This window comes from Canis lupus, chromosome 11 (assembly GCF_048164855.1).
Source record: "Canis lupus baileyi chromosome 11, mCanLup2.hap1, whole genome shotgun sequence".
Classification (NCBI taxonomy): Eukaryota; Metazoa; Chordata; class Mammalia; order Carnivora; family Canidae; genus Canis; species Canis lupus.
In genome coordinates this window covers 13,348,107-13,365,624 of record NC_132848.1, presented here as the reverse complement: position 1 = coordinate 13,365,624, position 17,518 = coordinate 13,348,107, and the positions used below count along the sequence as shown (strand labels likewise).

Sequence of the window (17,518 nt, the reverse complement as noted above, 5' to 3'; positions counted from 1 at the left end):
AAAGAAACCATTATTGAAAAGTATATGGAGAAATGTGACTTTTCACATACAGCTAAGGTGAAGGTAAAACAGAGGGTAATTTCAAGTATCAAAAAACCTCAAATATTCATATTTATTGAATCCAGCACTCTAAGAAATTTCTTTTTGGAAAACAGAGAAGAACATTTATTTATACAGACATTCACTGCAGTATCCTTTGTTATCCAAAATTGAGTGAAATAACCTGAATACTCCATAAGAACTGATTGAAACTGTAAGTTCAAATATTAAGTAGCCATTAAAAGTTTAAAAAGTCAATTTGTTGATCTTTACGTTGCATAAGTCACTTGAGCATCTTGTCCAAAGGCATATTCTGATTCCTTAACTCTGGGATGGAGCCCTGGATTCAGCATTTGTAACAAGTTTCCCGCTCAGGTGATGCTCACATTGGTAGGCTAGAGGCCATGTTTTTAGTAGCAAGTTTTTTGAACATTTAATAAGGAAAATGTTGATACTGTATGAGCATTCAAGTGACCCCCATATAACCTACCTATACATTTTCTCTATAAAACAGACTTATACATGTCCAAAACCAGCGGGCCTTTTTTTTTTTTTTAAGTTTATAGTTTTAATAATCTCTCCATCCAACGTGGGGCTCGAACCCACCATGATCCTGAGATCAAGAGTCACATATTCATCCAACTAAGCCAGTCAGGCACCCAAGAACTTCTGCTCTTACTAATTATGTTTACTATTCAGTTGCATTTGCTCTTAACTAGGTCAATAGTACCTTTTCCTTTGATTTCATGGCTTTCTATTGCACAAACCAGTGAAATGAATACAAACAGAATTGGTTCAATGAAAACTAAGCTTAGTATGTTGGGAAGACTCAATAATGATGAGTAACCAAAAATCACAGTGGACAATGACACACTTCAAACCCATTAAGATGGCTACTATCAGAAAAACGAAAAGTGTTCGTTAGGATGTGGAGAAAGGGAAATTCTTACCCATTGCTGGTGGGAAGATTAAATGGTACACCTGCTGTGGAAAAGTTTTGGCGTTCCTCAAACATCGAATTACTGCGTATGATTCAGCAATTCCACTCCTAGGTATATATATCCAAAAGAATTGCAAGAAGGGACTTGTACACAAATGTTCATAGCATTATTCACCATAGCCAAAAGGTGGAAAAACCCTAATACCCATCAACAGATGAATAGATAAATAAAAGGAAATTCTGATGGATGAACATGGATGAACCTTGAAAACATTATGCTAAGTGAAATATGCCAGCCACACAGGACCACATAGTATAGGACTCCACTTCTATGAGGTACCTAGGAGAGGCAAATTTGTAGACAGAAAGTATAGTAGTTTGTCAGGGGCTGGGGGCGAACTGGGAATGGGGAGTTATTGTTTAATGTGTACGGTGTTTGCCTGGGATGATGCAACAGTTCTGGAAAGGGATAGTGGAGAGAGTTGCACATTGTGAATGTATTTACTGTCACTGAAATATAATTAAAAAGGGTTAAAATGACATTTTAAAAACGTTTTACAATTGGAAAGATGCTGAATTAGCTCTTCCAACTAGTATTACAGGTTTCCCTGTTAACCAAAAGTAGAGCTAACATGGCATAAAGAAGGAATTACCATTAATTTATGTAGAAAACTTTGAATATTCCCAGGCCCAAAAAATAACCTCTCAGACTTTTCTAATACCTTAGGACACATTTTGCTAAGGGATATACAAAATAAATCAAGACAAAGCACAGATGTTCACAGTTCAAAGCTATGGTGGTTTGATGCGGAGTGGTTTCCAGAGAAGGAACTTGGTTGGTGCCATTCAACTGCTCAGAGTACACACAACCTCTAGAACAGCTGGCTGTAAAACAAGTGCTTAACACTGTTTTTACTTTTTGCCTTATTCCATAAAAGCAAAAACTCTCTTCAGATTTCCTTTGGTTAGTGAAAACAAGGCACTAAAGCTTTTCATCAAAGTGGCATAAATGTGAGCTTTTGAAAACTACAAAATACCTGTATAAGCTTAAGCTAACAATATAATGTAGTAGAGCTACATTTAAAAGACATTCATTCATTTATTAACATCTATGTAGCACACACATTCATGTAGGAACTCAGGATTTACAAAAACAGGATCCTTGTTTTCATGGGTCTGTGTATTCTATTAGACAACAAACAGACCGTATACTGTGGTAGTAACATATTCTGTTAATAAGCTTTTGGGAAAAATAAAGCAGAGTAAGGGAGTTAGGTTCCGTTCTTCCAACAGAAAGGTGAAAATAAACCACATGAAGATGACACTGTCATGCAGATATCCAAAGCATTCCAGGCAGGGGAAATGGCCCCTGCATAGGCTGAGAGGCAGACACATGCCTGGCCTATTTGAAAAAAACAAAACAAAACAAAACAAAAAAACAAGGCCAGAGTGGCTGGAATGTAATGAGTCGGGAGGAGGAAGTGGTATTGGGAGGTGTGGTCAGAGATGTAAGAGGCCAAATAATGGAAAAACCTTTTAAAGACTGGAGCTTTCATGATAGAAATGGGGAACCACTACAGGAGTTTGGAGAGACATGATAAAAAACTGACAGACATGCCGAAAAGATTGTAGACAGGCCAAGAGAAAATGGGGAGACCGTTAGGAGTTACTGCAGTAATTTAACAGGCAAATGATGAAAGCAGTGGAAGGAGTAAGTGGTCAGATTCTAGGTTATTTTCAGATAGACAAAAAGATTTTTGATGCATTGGATGTGAGGTATTGAGAAGTCAACTGATTTCAAAGTTTGTATCTAAGCAATTAAAATGATGGTATTGGCTACTGAGAAAGATTGCAGGCTTAGCAGATGGTGGGGTTACGGGAAAGGGTAAAGAGTTCAGCCATGGCAGGTTGTTTGGTGTGCCTACTAGATATTTAAGGAGACTAGGCAGTTTGGGGAAAAGGTCTGAATTGGAAATATAAATTTAGAAATTGACAGCATATTAACATCTAAAGCCAGGAGACAGGAAAAGAACAGCAAGGCTTGCAGGGAAGCTAAGCCTCCCCAGAGTACACCCAAATTAGAAGTCTAGGGAAGAAAAACAGCAAAACTGATTAAGGATTTAGGGAATATTAAATTTAAATGAAAATCTTCATCTTAACTTCCTACTTTATCTGCCTGCTTATGGCTGATACGAGGGCATGTTAATGTTCCACTCTCAGTATTTGTGTAAGCAGGGTACACAATTGGTAGAAGGTAACTTTAGGTAGATTACTGCCCAGGTATCCTCAATAAAGATGAGAGAAGTTGTGCCATTCATCTCCAAACTCCGTTTCGTGTCCATTCCTATACTCAGATCATTTAGAAAGTCAGGGACCACAGACTGCTATAGAAGCTATTAGACAGGCAGTCTCTGTGTGCAGATACTCCTAGCATGTTCACAAGTAATGGGAAATAGTTAAGAGCGTAAGTTCATTTTTTTTTAATTTTAAGTTTTATTATAGTTTTAATTACCCAGCTTTATGATTGTGGCTTTTCATTTTTTTTAAGGATTTAATTCAGTAACAATTAGCTCTAGTCTTCACGTTCAGCAAATCATCTTCTAATAAACTGAACATGGGTCTTAGGATCAAGTAATATATTCCTAAATGCTTACAGTTCAGGTATCAATAAAGCTTAAGTTAGCAGTTACAGCAGGGTGTCCGAGGGTAGGGGCACTTAAGTTTGAGGACATTCAGCAAGTAACTGTGAACAGAGGATTTGGAATCATGAACACATTCTAACTTCGACTCACCATTCTGCTAGTAGTCATGTAACTCTTTGGAGCCCGTTGGCTCTCTTGGAAAAAAAAAAACTACTAACCTTAATAAGGTGCTTTAAAAAGCTCTGAGACAACAGGTAGGACAGCAATTTTTTAAAATGCTGATGGCAACCCCCCCACCCCATCAAAACAACCAACTATCGAGAGGGCATAGGTGATGATTCTATAGGTGGGTTGACAACCATTAAACAGAAGGGTAATGACAATTATCAAAGCCTTCCCCATCCCAGAGCTTGATCTAACTACCCACCTGCTGGGTGACTGAATGTGTTAGTAAGTGGACTGCCACCACAAAACTGGAGCCTATTCTTAGCTAGACTAACCAAGTCCCAACAAATCTATCAACAGTTTTTCTCCCAAACTTAAACCCCAAACCCTTGCACAATGCCCTTAACTGTCCTAAAGTCACTAGATATGAAGGTCTTAAAACTTCTACCCACCTTCAGCCCACAAACCTCCCTATACTTTTATCTAACTACATCTTCCCTCGTGAGGAGGGAGGGTTTCTCTTCTAATCCAAAGCCACTTCCTCTCTGGGCACTTGGCTGGCTCATTCCAGAGCATACAACTCTTGATCACCAGGTCATGAGTGCAAGCCCCATGTTGGGCATAGAGCTTACTTTTTACTGATCTCAATGAGCACTGTTTCCCAAACCAGAAACCTGGAAGTTGTACCAGACTTCTCACCTGCCCCACCTCCCCATGTTTTGATGGTTTCTTCTCTATTTTAACTGTTACTATGAAGTTAGAGCTTTCACACATATATTCAAAACTCCAAAGCCATATAACTAATTAGAACTATTTCTTGGATTCCAAAGGCACAAGATTCATATTATCTCCACAGCTTTTTCCAAACTTCCTGACTTGGGCAATGGTATATACCATTACATAAGCTCTAAAAGCCATCCTACTCTATCATATCCAAACATCCAGTTAAGTATTATCAGTTTAGTTTCTTAAGTCTTTCATTAAACCAACTTTTCTATGTCTATGATCCTATCTCCCTGTAGTTGAAGACTTCTACTATAGTTTCACTGGTTTACCCTATTCTTTTCCTGATTTGATCTTATACCCAAAAAGTTTTGACACTTCACACCCTTCGAGGATTCCACATTATTCTTGGGGCAATCTTTAATGTGATTTATAAACCCCACAGTCTTGTTTTTTGCCTTTTTCTTGAAACCCAAACAAAGGCCACTGTTTTTCACTTCCCACTGTAGCTGAATTAGCATTCTTCCAATTCCTACTAATACACTCCCTCCTGACACAAAAGCCCTTTAGTGCAAAGGTCTTTCACTAGAAGGTACCTCCTTTCCCTCTTTACCACGGCTTATTTGTTCTTCAGGTCTCAGTGCTATCATTAAAAACTAATTCCTAAAGTTTTCCCATAAAGCTGAATATACATTTTTGAAAGTTAAGATAATGTATATTTATCCCTCATTGGGCACAGACAACAGCATCTGATGGGAACGGACATAACAAAAATTCAACAGTTTTGTTAGTGAAAGATAAAAGGGAGACAAGATGAAAACAAGAAGCATTGGAAACCATTTCTAATAACATTTCTTGTTTCATGGTAATAGTTATAGGTAATAAAATCAGGTAAATTGTCTACCAATTCTTTAAGATTTTATTTATTTATTCATGAGAGACACACACAGAGAGAGAGGCAGAGACACAGGCAGAGGGAGAAGCAGGCTCTGTGCAGGGAGCCCGATGTGGGACTCGATCCCGAGTCTCCAGGATCATGCCCTGGGCTGAAGACGGCACAAAAACCCTGAGCCACCCAGGCTGCCCAATCAATTCCTTATTAAAAAAAAAAAAAGTCCATCTTCCACCGAATCAGGCCTTGATTGATTGCTACGGAGTCTTGTGTTGCATCTGGTTAAAAATAAAATGTTCCTGATAATCTTTATTTCAAATACTCTCCAGTAAAAGTCTCAAGGAACTCAGGGAAAGGAGGATCAATGAATGTAATCTTCAAAATGTAAACATGTAACAGAGTAATAGGGAAACTAACAAAACCTGAACCACAATTTTAATGGGGCAGTGGAAAGGATCCTAGAAATGGTAACTTACTATTTCTTATATGGTTTTTACTGCATATAGACTTGTCACTTTCACCACACTCTGAAGCCTATTGGTGAGAATCTTGGACCTGATTATATCTGGCATACAAATCTGTACTGAAATCGTAACTTGTTACTGTTTTAAAAGTACTCTATGTGGTTTCTAAGCTAGCTGGTGAAATATTTTTGCTGTAATCTAGAAACATTTTTTACTTGATTCAAGTCTAACAAGGTAAATAATCTCCTAAAACTAATGTTTGCTGAATCTTAGGTTTGAGAATAAAACAGCCTAGAACTGTTTTATGTTTCTAAAGCCTAATTTTAGCTAGGTATAATCTTCCTTCAAGACCACGAAAATGTCAATACAGAAGAAAATTACCACTTTAGGCTGGCTTAAAGACAAAATACAAAACACTGTAGTGTAACAACCCAATCTGTTATACTGTATATTGCCAATGGATACGAATTATTCAAACCATACACAATGGTTAAATTATGAACCAAATAAAAAGGACAAACTGTAAAGTATTATCAAAACTGTTTTATTTTTCAATACAAGATAAATACCATGCTTGTTACTAGTGCAGTTTAGGGCCAACAATGGCCATATAGCAAACTGCTGAACAGTCACCTAAATGCTAAAGAAAGAAAAGACAGAAAGTAAACATTAAACACAAAATTGCAATTACAAACATTTTAATAAAATGGAATGAGCTTTTTAAAGAAGCTAATATGGAAGCTAGTTCTCACGGACACCAAAAAGATGTCTATTTGATCAAATATCACCTTACCTTTTGCACAGAAATCTTATTGTGAAGTCACCAGAGTCAATAGCTAAAATTTTAAGACTTTCTTTGGCCTTCTGGTATTAGACAAATTATTTACAAACCGTGATTCAGTCAATTCATGGATACTGGTAATATGACACAATTTTTTGTTGTTGTTGTTAAGGGCTTTCCATTAAAAATTGTAAAACAACTTTGTAAGGCTGTACAAGGCTGTAAACTACTTTGCTAATATACCATGGGATGAAGAGGAAGAAGAGTAAGAATAGACCTTTTTTTTAAGGCTAAAGTCGTCAATGTTATAGATGCATTCCTTAGAATACATTATGATTTACCCCAAGGATCCTTTCCCATTAAATACCACCTGAGTACTACAATTTTCAAAGTAAAAAAATAAACATGAATTTACCATTGTATTTTAAAATAATTTAACTTACAAAATGCTGCGAAGTGTTATGCAGTAACAGTGTGACAAAAAGAACACATCTTCAAAATGAAATGTTTTTACTAAATGCAGGGTCTATCTGTTCAATTATGAAATTAATGCAAAACATTTACACCCATGGCAGAATTTTAGGATGCTCGTGCATGAAAGACTTTCTGTAGTATTTACTATTTGCTGATACCATTTCAAGATTTGTGTGACTTCAATTAAATTCTACCTAATATTTTAAGACTCCTATTACAACATGTTAATAGAGCAGGAAGTCTCTGAAACATTAAAGTCTGTCTACACCTAACAAAGTGTTTATATGTCCCATACAAAAACCACAGTAGCTGCATACTCAGAGTGAATGCCAACAACCTGAAATTTTAAAGAAACATTGGTTAAGACAAACCTAAATCAATCTAAACTGGATACAATTGCCTGAATATTTGTAAAAATTCATATTGCTTCTTTCTAATGCAAAGAAAGAAGAGTGTAAGAACTTCCTCCCAGAAGCCTAGACATTTTAACATATTTTCTATTTCAACTTACAATGAAACTTTAATCCAGAATCTTTTGATTTCTCTAATCAAAAAATCTCACATTACAAACACAAGGAATGCTATATGTAAGGCCACATCTTAAGAAATTTATAATTTTTGGTTGAATATTTATTAAAAAATTAGTCTAAGGCTTCTAAGAGTCAAGTTGCTAAAAAAAATGAAATAAATACTCCAGTGTTTAAACTGAAGGTTAATGTAAAAAAACAACAACAACACACACAGAGTAAGAACAGAAAAATAGAATGCTTTGCTACAAAAATCCCACTTAATATATTTTAGCACAAAAAATGTCTAGTTATGTACAATGGATAAGCGTGCATTTAAGTACATACAACTGCAGGAAACATTTACAGACGGCTATGGGATGCAAATGAACTTAATGAATAAAATTTAAAAGGCAGTTATCTGTAAAACAGTAAGACTCTCAATACTGTATTCTAGTAAGGAATCAGAACATAAACTTCCTCTTAAAATAACAGGCTGAAGCTTAAAACACAAAATTGGAGCCATCTTATAAAATACAGAAAATGCAATGATCATTCAGGTATGAAAACCAAAATGTTGAGAGAACTCCAACAGAAAGTCTCATAGTAGCATTTCATTGTATAAAACAGTATGTATTTAGGTTATTGGCACATTTAAATACATAAGGGAAAGAGAAAGTCTTTACCCTTCCAACAATTTCCCCCTTTCACTATAAAATGTTATACAACATTCATTAAAATCCTGTTGTTTATTTAAAGAACTGACCTTAAACTAGTAAAAAACAAAGCAGTATTCTCCACAGGAGAATTAAATGAAAATAACACCTTAAGCTACAATCCTTAAGTTATCTGTGAACTCCAAATTGTAGTTAACTGCTTAAGAATATTCTGAGTAAAAGGGCCATTAAATGGGCTAAACTATGATCAACAGCCACTGCAACTTACTACAAATCTTGCTTATGAAAACTGACAAAATAAACACTTCCAAACTTACACTGGAATATCCCTTCCAAAACATGTGTCCTTTAGCTAAAAGTAGCACATCTGATTCAAAATGTTGCTTCAGAAGCAATACCACTGAGGTGCTGTATCACTCATTCATAACTACGGCTGAAAGGAATGTGATCGCAGAGCACTAATAAATGCCTATGGCTTAAAGTTAAAACTCAAAGTTGTTTTCATGTCACTACAATTATTAAGAAGAAGAAGAAATGAAAAGGTCTCTGAAACTCTCTTTCTCTGTCTTTTTTTTTTTTTTTTTTTTTTTGGTGTCTATGTAATGATTTCTCTCTTTGGATTGTTTTTACACGTTAAAAAAAAAAAGAAAGAAAGAGTTTTCAAATAACATTAGCTCATAAACAACACAGGGATATGAAGAATTAAACAAGGCTTGCAATTTTCACCTTTACTGCTATACATTCATGTGTTATCAGATAGAAGACTAAAAATGGGTCAAACCAAAAAGTTATTTCCTTCTGACAACACTTAAAAATAACGGACTAACAGCAAACAATTCTAGTACACTCACATTGTCTGCAACAAAAGTCACGTAATGAGATCAGCCACGTAGTGATATAGAATAAGCAATTAAAGGGTTCCACTGATAAAAAACAAAAAAGTAAATGAAGGATTTAATTAGCACAAAATTTCCAGTTTCATCTCAAGTTCAAGCAGTTAGATTTTTAGAATTCCATTTTAAAACTCTCAGAGTATCTTATTCTCATGGACATTTACTTACCTTTTTAAACTATTAACTAATTTCCCTTGTAATATATTTATGTCCATACTTCTTCACATTAGGGCATTAGAATTAAAATATAAAAAAAGCTAAGGAATGACAAAACAATACCTATACACAAAACAAGAAAACCGATTTTGATACAACTCTCAAATAATGTTAAAAAAAAAAGGCAACTGCATTTTCAACAAGATAGAACACTTGAAAAATTTGAGAGCAAACAGTTCTGATAAACACCAGTGATCCCATGCACAAGTACTCTAATCATAAAATGTTTTAAAATAAAACTAGCAAGAATATAAATAATTTGAAACAGCTAATTTTGTAAGAACTAGCGTGATAGCGGACAAAAGGAAAGTGAAGAACTGCAGTGCAAATCTTTGGAGGGCTTCTACAAGTTGCACATGACATAATATTTAGGGTACCTAAATACTTAAAGCATTGCCCTAAAATTTGGCTGTATTAAAAAAAAACAAAAAACCAACGTGTATTACCAGATCTCTTAAAGATAATCAAATCTTAAAAACAAATTAACTTGCTTAGGATTTCAACTCAAATTTCTGAAGTAGTGATTCGGAAGGACCTTCCTATAAAAGTATCTAATCAAGTTGACACTCTGCCTATGCTAATTTTGCAATTAAGAACACATGCTAGCCAAGTTTTTTAAATGTCGGCCTATATGCAAGGCAGATTTGAAAAAAATCTTTGATTAGTAAGTAACTCTAGCATGAATCAAAAGGTTGCATGAATACACACAAGATTCCTTAAACTGTGGTGACAGGGTACACCTATAATCACCCATTACACATACAGGAGAAAACAACTCGGTATTAGTAAGCATCACGCCCTTCTGAAATCTATAGTAACCAGAAAATAAAACTAATGCTCTCCTTACTCACATTTGTCTGCTGCACGGCTGTATTTACATTGCCTATGGCTTCAAAAATAAACCATAAGCACTATTAATATAAAACAGCAAATAACTGCCGCATCAAATCAGAATTGTCAAAATATTTCTTCAATGCTAGCAGTTTACAATTAAGCGTTTCAGTACATCTGTTGTAATTAAGCTGCATTACTGTAGCAAATAACGTATGGGTTTTTACTCAAATGTTAAAACCACAAAATTTTTTTTGACCCCTAACACATTGACTGGATTGCTATGTCTGTGAAATTTTACAAGTTTACATACCATTCAGCAAAATCACAAGCTAACTAGGTAAAAACAGCTAGAAAAGCAGAATATAGAAATATTAAATATCCATGTAATCACCTATTCTAATATCAAAATCAAGGGCAAGAGACACTTAATTAGTATGTTTAATTCACTGAACGCAAGATTAGATTGGTGCATATCCAAAAACGCTATTGCAATGCTTTTTTAAAGGACAGTATAAATGTCATAGTAACATTATCTTTAGATATTGCTGAACACAAGACTTTCCCTGAGGTGTAAACATCAAATAACTTGAACAGCTTTACACATCAGCCCCATTAAACAGTTTATTACAACACTACATCTATTGTAATCAAAGTGGTGCTGTTTACAGACATTATCATATGAACATTTTTAACAAGAACAAACTACTATAAAAACAAGCATTTACTTGACGGTTTTTTTCCAATTGCTTGCACATTATAATGGCCAAATGTATATAACCAGTAATAAAGTTGCAAAAGCTATAACTTTTTAAATCACACAGGTTTCCTTCAAATAAAACAGTTAAGCAACATAAAAAATAAAGTAGAGCTACTGGTTACCATTTATGCAGATTTGCTTTATTCAGATCTATTCCTGTTCATTTTATCCATGAATCCTTACAGGTTCAGTTCAATCACAAGAAGCAAACTGCTGGACAAGCGTCATTTTTCCCCCATGAAGACTGTTTTGTCTTGGAAGGTGTTCCTCTTCCTTCAGCTGTAATGTGTCAAAATTTGTGATGTAGATTTTGCTATTCCCCATAATACACAGAAAAACGCTGGCTTAACTATACATACACAAGTCGTGCATCTACTTCACTGTTACGTATTCTAACACAATAAGCATTAACTGAAACAGTAGCTGCCTTTATGGTGGAGAAATGCTCCCAAATTTATGTACTGATTAAAAGTGAGACATTCTGATTTCATTCTTCTGTTTTTATGGCTTTATGTAACTGAAACAAATGAAAATATGGCAGCTGCTGTTTCTGTGATGATGGAAACATTTATAAGTCATTTTCTAAAGTATGCATACTACAAAAATAAATGGAAAAATGCTTGAATGATTTTAATGTAAATATTTTTCATTCACCCACATATCAATTCTAAAGAACTCATTAACAATTAAATGTGAACTGAATATAAAATGCAATAAACTATTTTACAAATTAGTTGTATTTATTTGACAGCATACAGGAACTTCTGCAAATGTTATAAATCAAATTGTTTCATGTTACAAAATGCATAAATAAAATTTATAAATATATAGCTCAGTATGCACATTTAAATAAATATGACATCCACATACAAATCTTTAGACATAATACAAGTTTAAAACATTTACTTTACTTTTACTCTATTCCACCTATATTGAAATAACTAACGTAATATAGAAGCTAACCAAAAACAAGCTAAAATAAGAATCTACAATGATAAATTTCATTGAAAACTCACATAAAGAAAAAAAAACCAGTAAATTTGATAAACTAAATTTTCAAGAATACAAAAATATGCAAACTTCAAGCAGAGGTTCACAAAAGAAACATTCAATTAACTTGCATGTAACTGATGACTGAAACACCATATTTAAAATAAATTCCAAGAGAGCATTTCAATATGATGATGTAGTAAGAGGTAAAGGGCACAATATTTAGTGATATTCTTGCCATATAAGTAATCGGAAAATACTTTCTGCTTCATACTTAAGAGTCATTAATAGTGTCACAACTTTGAACGTTCTATTTTATGTTCCTTCCTCCCCTACTAGGCTGTAAGCAACTTAAGTGTATCAATACACATACGCATTCATGTTACCTAGCAATAAAAACCCAAATTTTACAACTGCAAAATAAAACCCCTCCAAAGCCCCAAATGTTATAATCCCGAACTGTCTCTTTTAAATAGTTCTATTTGCCTGTATTTTTCAATGAGATACTTAAGCCATTTCTAATGTTACCTTTTATTGTACCTTTATCTTATGTTGATGAAGCTTTAGGCAGAATTACTTCATGAAAAAAAAATCTAGAAAGACAGCTTTCATAGGTTTTATTTTTATTCCTTGCAACATATCTAAAACCTGGTATTAAAGTATTAAATAAAGATAAGGAATATGTTCTAACCTGAAAAGATGCACTACTGGAAATTCCTAAGCTTTACTGCAAAAGTATGTTATCTCCCTAAAATTTTTGTTGTGATGTGAGAGATAAAGAGAGATCTGGTCATTAAAGAGGGAAAAATTGTTTAAAGTCACAGTGAGCAAAACAAAAATACCCAATCCTTCCAAAAAACATATGGCATACACTGCAACTTATTCATTACTCCAAAGGAGAATTTTACTACTTTTTCTGTAGAGAATGCTGTTTGTAAAATTATAATACACATCTTTATGCAGGAAAACGCACTCATCTTTTGCTTGATTATACTTCATAGGTCTTTACTATTAATAACTCTCTCATTTTCACCATATAGACATAAAATCTGGGGGTAGTCTGACAGGTTTTATTTCTATTTCTAAACACTTTACATTTATCCATTGGGAAATACAAATTTTACAATCTCAAACGGAAGCAAATTTGAAGGCAATACAACCCATTTCCAAAAATCCAATCCCATATTATACTCTCAAATTTCTAGGTAGACATCTACATAAACAAAGATATCAAAAAAGCTTAAAAGTGACAAATACATTCAATGCTCATGTTTTCAGAATACCATTTAGTCAAATATGTTAATGTCAAAGTCACACAATTACTTGTTTTAGCTATCAGTTATATAAGGAAGATCTATGTAAAAGCTTGTTTAAAAAAAACTAAGACAAATGAAATCTACAGCTCTTTAATGAAGCTATAAAGTACTAAGTAAAATTTCAATACAGAGAAGCACCTCTATCTTGAGATAATGTAAGATCAAGCCAATAGTAACAACTCAAATTACGAGCGTTTCTGTTAGAAACTTCAAAGTAAATTTGTTAGCATCAGTATTTCTAAGCTCATGGCCAATTCACCTTTCCAGTAAGATTCAAATATATATATATGATATGGGTCTTTCATAGATTTTCACATTAATATTGAATTAAAAGAATTAACTGAATACTGAATTGAAAGAATTCTAATATGCTTTTAGAGATGTGCATCTATTAATTCAGTGAAATAAAACTCACTTTTCTCTTTTCTGAAAATTTCTCCTTAATGAGAGGAATGGGGATGGAGTAGACAAGAAATAAGATTCTGAATATAAGCCAACTCTTATAAAATCAAAATTCCTTCTTGTGCTGACTAAAACATAGTACAGAAAATATTGTTTACTGTAGATATTTACAAAAATTCCTTTACTACCACAACATTTGTTATTTCCTTCTTTCTACCTGTGGACATAGTACTTACCTTACCTCATTTTAACTAGTCTTTCATTACACTAATAAAACACATATACAAGATGGTTGCTCTAGGCAGGTTACTATCGAAATAAACTTCACCATAGTCAAGGAAAACTCTTATTTGCCCCCCAAATTTCACAAAATGGACATTTCAAAATAAGCTGTTTAATGTGACTTAGAATTTCCTGTGAGGATTAGAACATGCTACCACAGAAGGCAAATTAGTAAATTTGGATAGCACATATGGCACACTTACCCCCTTTTGGTTATTAGGTTTTCTTTAAAACAATGCTAACTACTCATTCAAAACATTACTTATTCAAAATGATCTAATTTACAAACTAAAACAATGATCGTAAATTTCACACTGAGATGAAGGTGAGAGCAAGGTGACTCACATTGGCACTGAATTTTCTTTTAACAGGGAACATTAATCATTTGTAAACAAAACCCATTCTTAAACCACAGTGAGCAAAAAACACACTATACATCCATACAAGGGATTACTTCCTACCCTCCTGTCACTTAAGAGAGCTGTGTAGTCAGGTTTTACAAATATTAAAAGGAAACCTAGAAGAAGTGAGAGCAAAAGAAGTGAGAGCTAGCATATTCAGATGAAGCACAGCAGTTAAGATATATGGGAAAAGACAAACACAAGGCCGGATAATATGAGGCAGATCTCAGATGACTTAAGAGTTGTAGAAATAATTTTTTAAATATCACCACTATGAGTATCATAGTATCTATTCAGTGGAAAATTAAGAGAACTTAATTTTCACATTGGCCCCAAAGTGACACTATATCTTAAGGAGATGAAATATCTTAGCATGTAAAAAAAGAACTTTTTATTCTTTTGCCTTTTTTTGTTCTTCCCAAATTAATGAAAAACTAAAGAGTGCAAACCACCCTAAATCTTATGCAGTAACAACACAACCTAAGATTTTGATCTATGGTAAAAGAAGTCTTACAAAGAAGCATACTTATTTAATACATATTCCATAAAATATGCTTAAAAATTTTATCAGAGAAATGGACAATGATTTGAAAATATGCAAAACCTTGTATTTCAGGGAGAGGAAAAGCATGAATGAAGAGTATTTAAAAAGTAATTCGGATTCATTACTCTTTGTATACAAAGAAAAACTGAGTAACAAATTTGCTGTGGAGCATTGGTTTAAACAAGTAGTAAGAGGAATGCAATCTAAAAGAAAATAACTGTGACAGTAAAATTATTTCTGTAAGAAGTGTACAATCTTAAAACACTGAACTACTTTTGTTTTGCTCAGAGTGGTCTGAGAATGGAGGCAGAAATTACAGAATATGAAATACAATGTATGTACATACTGAAAATTTACAATACTGATATTCCCATTAAAATATTACCTACTTGAACTTAAATACTAAATGCTTTTAGAAAAATTAATACATATTTTAAATGAGAGAATGCAATTAACATTACCAACAGTTCAAACACAAAAAAAATTAAGATGGGACAGACATTAACAGCTTGCCAACATCATTAAGTTTCCAGTTAAATTAAGAACTTGCCCTTTTAGCCATTTATCACTTTAATAGTAAATTACAGTATTTTTTTTATATACACGCTTACTGACATTCACGTTAGCTTCCAAGTTCTTTGTATTCCATTAGTCCACTTAAAATGTACATGAAAGCTCAAAAGGACTCATATTTTAAAACTTCTAAAAAGGTCAACAGACCCTATTATGATAATAATTAAATGTGCAGATAGTTTGTTTAAAAGTTTTTCACTCGAATATATTTGATCCTAGCCCCCACCCCTATAAAGTCACATCTACAACCGCAATAAATACTGTTTGGTATAGCAAAGGTACAATATTCCAGGATAACAGAATTTTTTGCCCTAGGAATGCTTATGTAAAATTTTGCTTGGATGAAGGCACATAACAATATTACAACTCAATTCTGATTAATGTACAAACAAAACATGGGAATTTTGGTATGGTACACATCAGTGATTAAGAAAAAAAAGCCAACAATAGTTTGCAAGTTAGGAATTCATAGTTAATGTCTGAATGTAATGAAACTCAAGCCATGATACAGTTAGGTGTACCCATTACTGGAATGTAATGTTAGTTAATTCAAAGTATTTAAAATTAACAATGTACTTTTCAAGGAGTTTGAAAAGGAGTTGGCTAACTATGCTAGTTTAACTAAAACCAAGAAGAAACTCATTATCTGGTTCAGAAGCCCCTTGATGGGGCACATCCAAATTTGGAAATGATTAAAAATGTATGGAAGCTTAATTATCATGCCTTCAGTAATTAGCAGCTTGTTGATAACTGGCGAAGTCTACATAAAAACGTAACTTAAAGGACTTGTACCTTACTATAAATGAAATGGCTGATATAGTTAAACATTTCAAGTAATATGTTGGTCATAATTCACCTTAAGCAACTGACGGAGACGGAGAATTTTTTTTCATAAAATGGGATTATGATCTAGTCAACCCAAGGGGAAAAAAACTATATCTTTAAAATTTAGCATTTAGATTTACATGACACATTTAATCCTTACTCATATCCAAGAGCGGAATTAATTTCAATAAGCTCAGCTTTAAAGCGAAAGATGTTTTGCTTCATACTAAAGAAATGTTTGAGATTTATATTAAGTTCTACAATACAAAAATAGCTTTTAAAGCTAAAGTTTTCATAAATATTTAAGATGCATATTTGAAATGCTAGGGAAGTATTAAAACTGGCCTTTTCACTTCAAAAAGCCCATAAAACTGTCAATAATGTAATAGCTAATCTACCATAAAAATCAGATTTACATGCTTGTTTTATAAATAGCATTATTCAATAAGGATCTCATTTGCTAAAATATATCTATTAGTTAAAGAAACTGCTATTCTGTCAAAGAATTGCATACACTTGATAGTCTCTGATTTTGCCCATAAAAATTTAAATACTAACAATTATCATGACTAAATTTTTAGTGTTTCCCACAATTATGGAAAATAACTGTGTAAAGAATGGTTACCTATAAGGGGTTTATTTTAGCCTAATTTACTTTGGATATGCCACCAACACATAAAGAAAAATTACTTGTTCACAGAATAACCGTTGTGTCACATGCACAAGCCTCACAGTGCCCTCCCCCTACTTTTCACATGAATAAATGCTGTTCACAAATATAAAAATAAAATTACACGTGAAAATGAAGTATAAACAGACAACTTCCCGCTTTATGAAAAATGTACACAAGAAATAGTTTTAAAATACAGAAAAAAAGACACAATGATTATGGTTTATGAATGAAACATCAAAGAAAATTATTTCAAGGTTATTCTAACCTGGGGTGCATGATCTGATACAATTTAAAATTCTTAGATATGGAAAACCCTAAACCCATTTTAATTAAGTTTCGCATCTTCTTTGCAAATTAAAGGATATGGTTTCTTTTATTTTAAAACAAAAGCAGATGCCAAGAAAAGTGTCTTCTAAAGAACATTTTAAGTACAAAAGCTCTTTCAATGCTGAGACCATCCTCCTATATTATAAACTATTACATTTTCTTTAAGTTTTAGGGATAGAATG

The 17,518-nt window shown here is 33.3% G+C and overlaps 1 protein-coding gene across 5 annotated transcripts in view; it reads right to left on the bottom strand.

The window, feature by feature from the left end:
* Positions 1 to 6,393: 6,393 nt before the first annotated feature.
* Positions 6,394 to 17,518, bottom strand: part of CPSF6 (cleavage and polyadenylation specific factor 6) — a 36,044-nt gene continuing 24,919 nt past the window's right edge. For 3 of the 5 annotated variants that reach the window (XM_072843220.1, XM_072843218.1, XM_072843223.1), the window contains one exon: positions 10,854 to 11,282. The gene's annotated coding sequence lies outside the window, so the exon portion shown is untranslated. Of the gene's footprint in view, positions 11,283 to 17,518 lie in introns of all 5 variants that reach the window. The other 2 variants (XM_072843219.1, XM_072843224.1) reach the window with 1 other exon arrangement.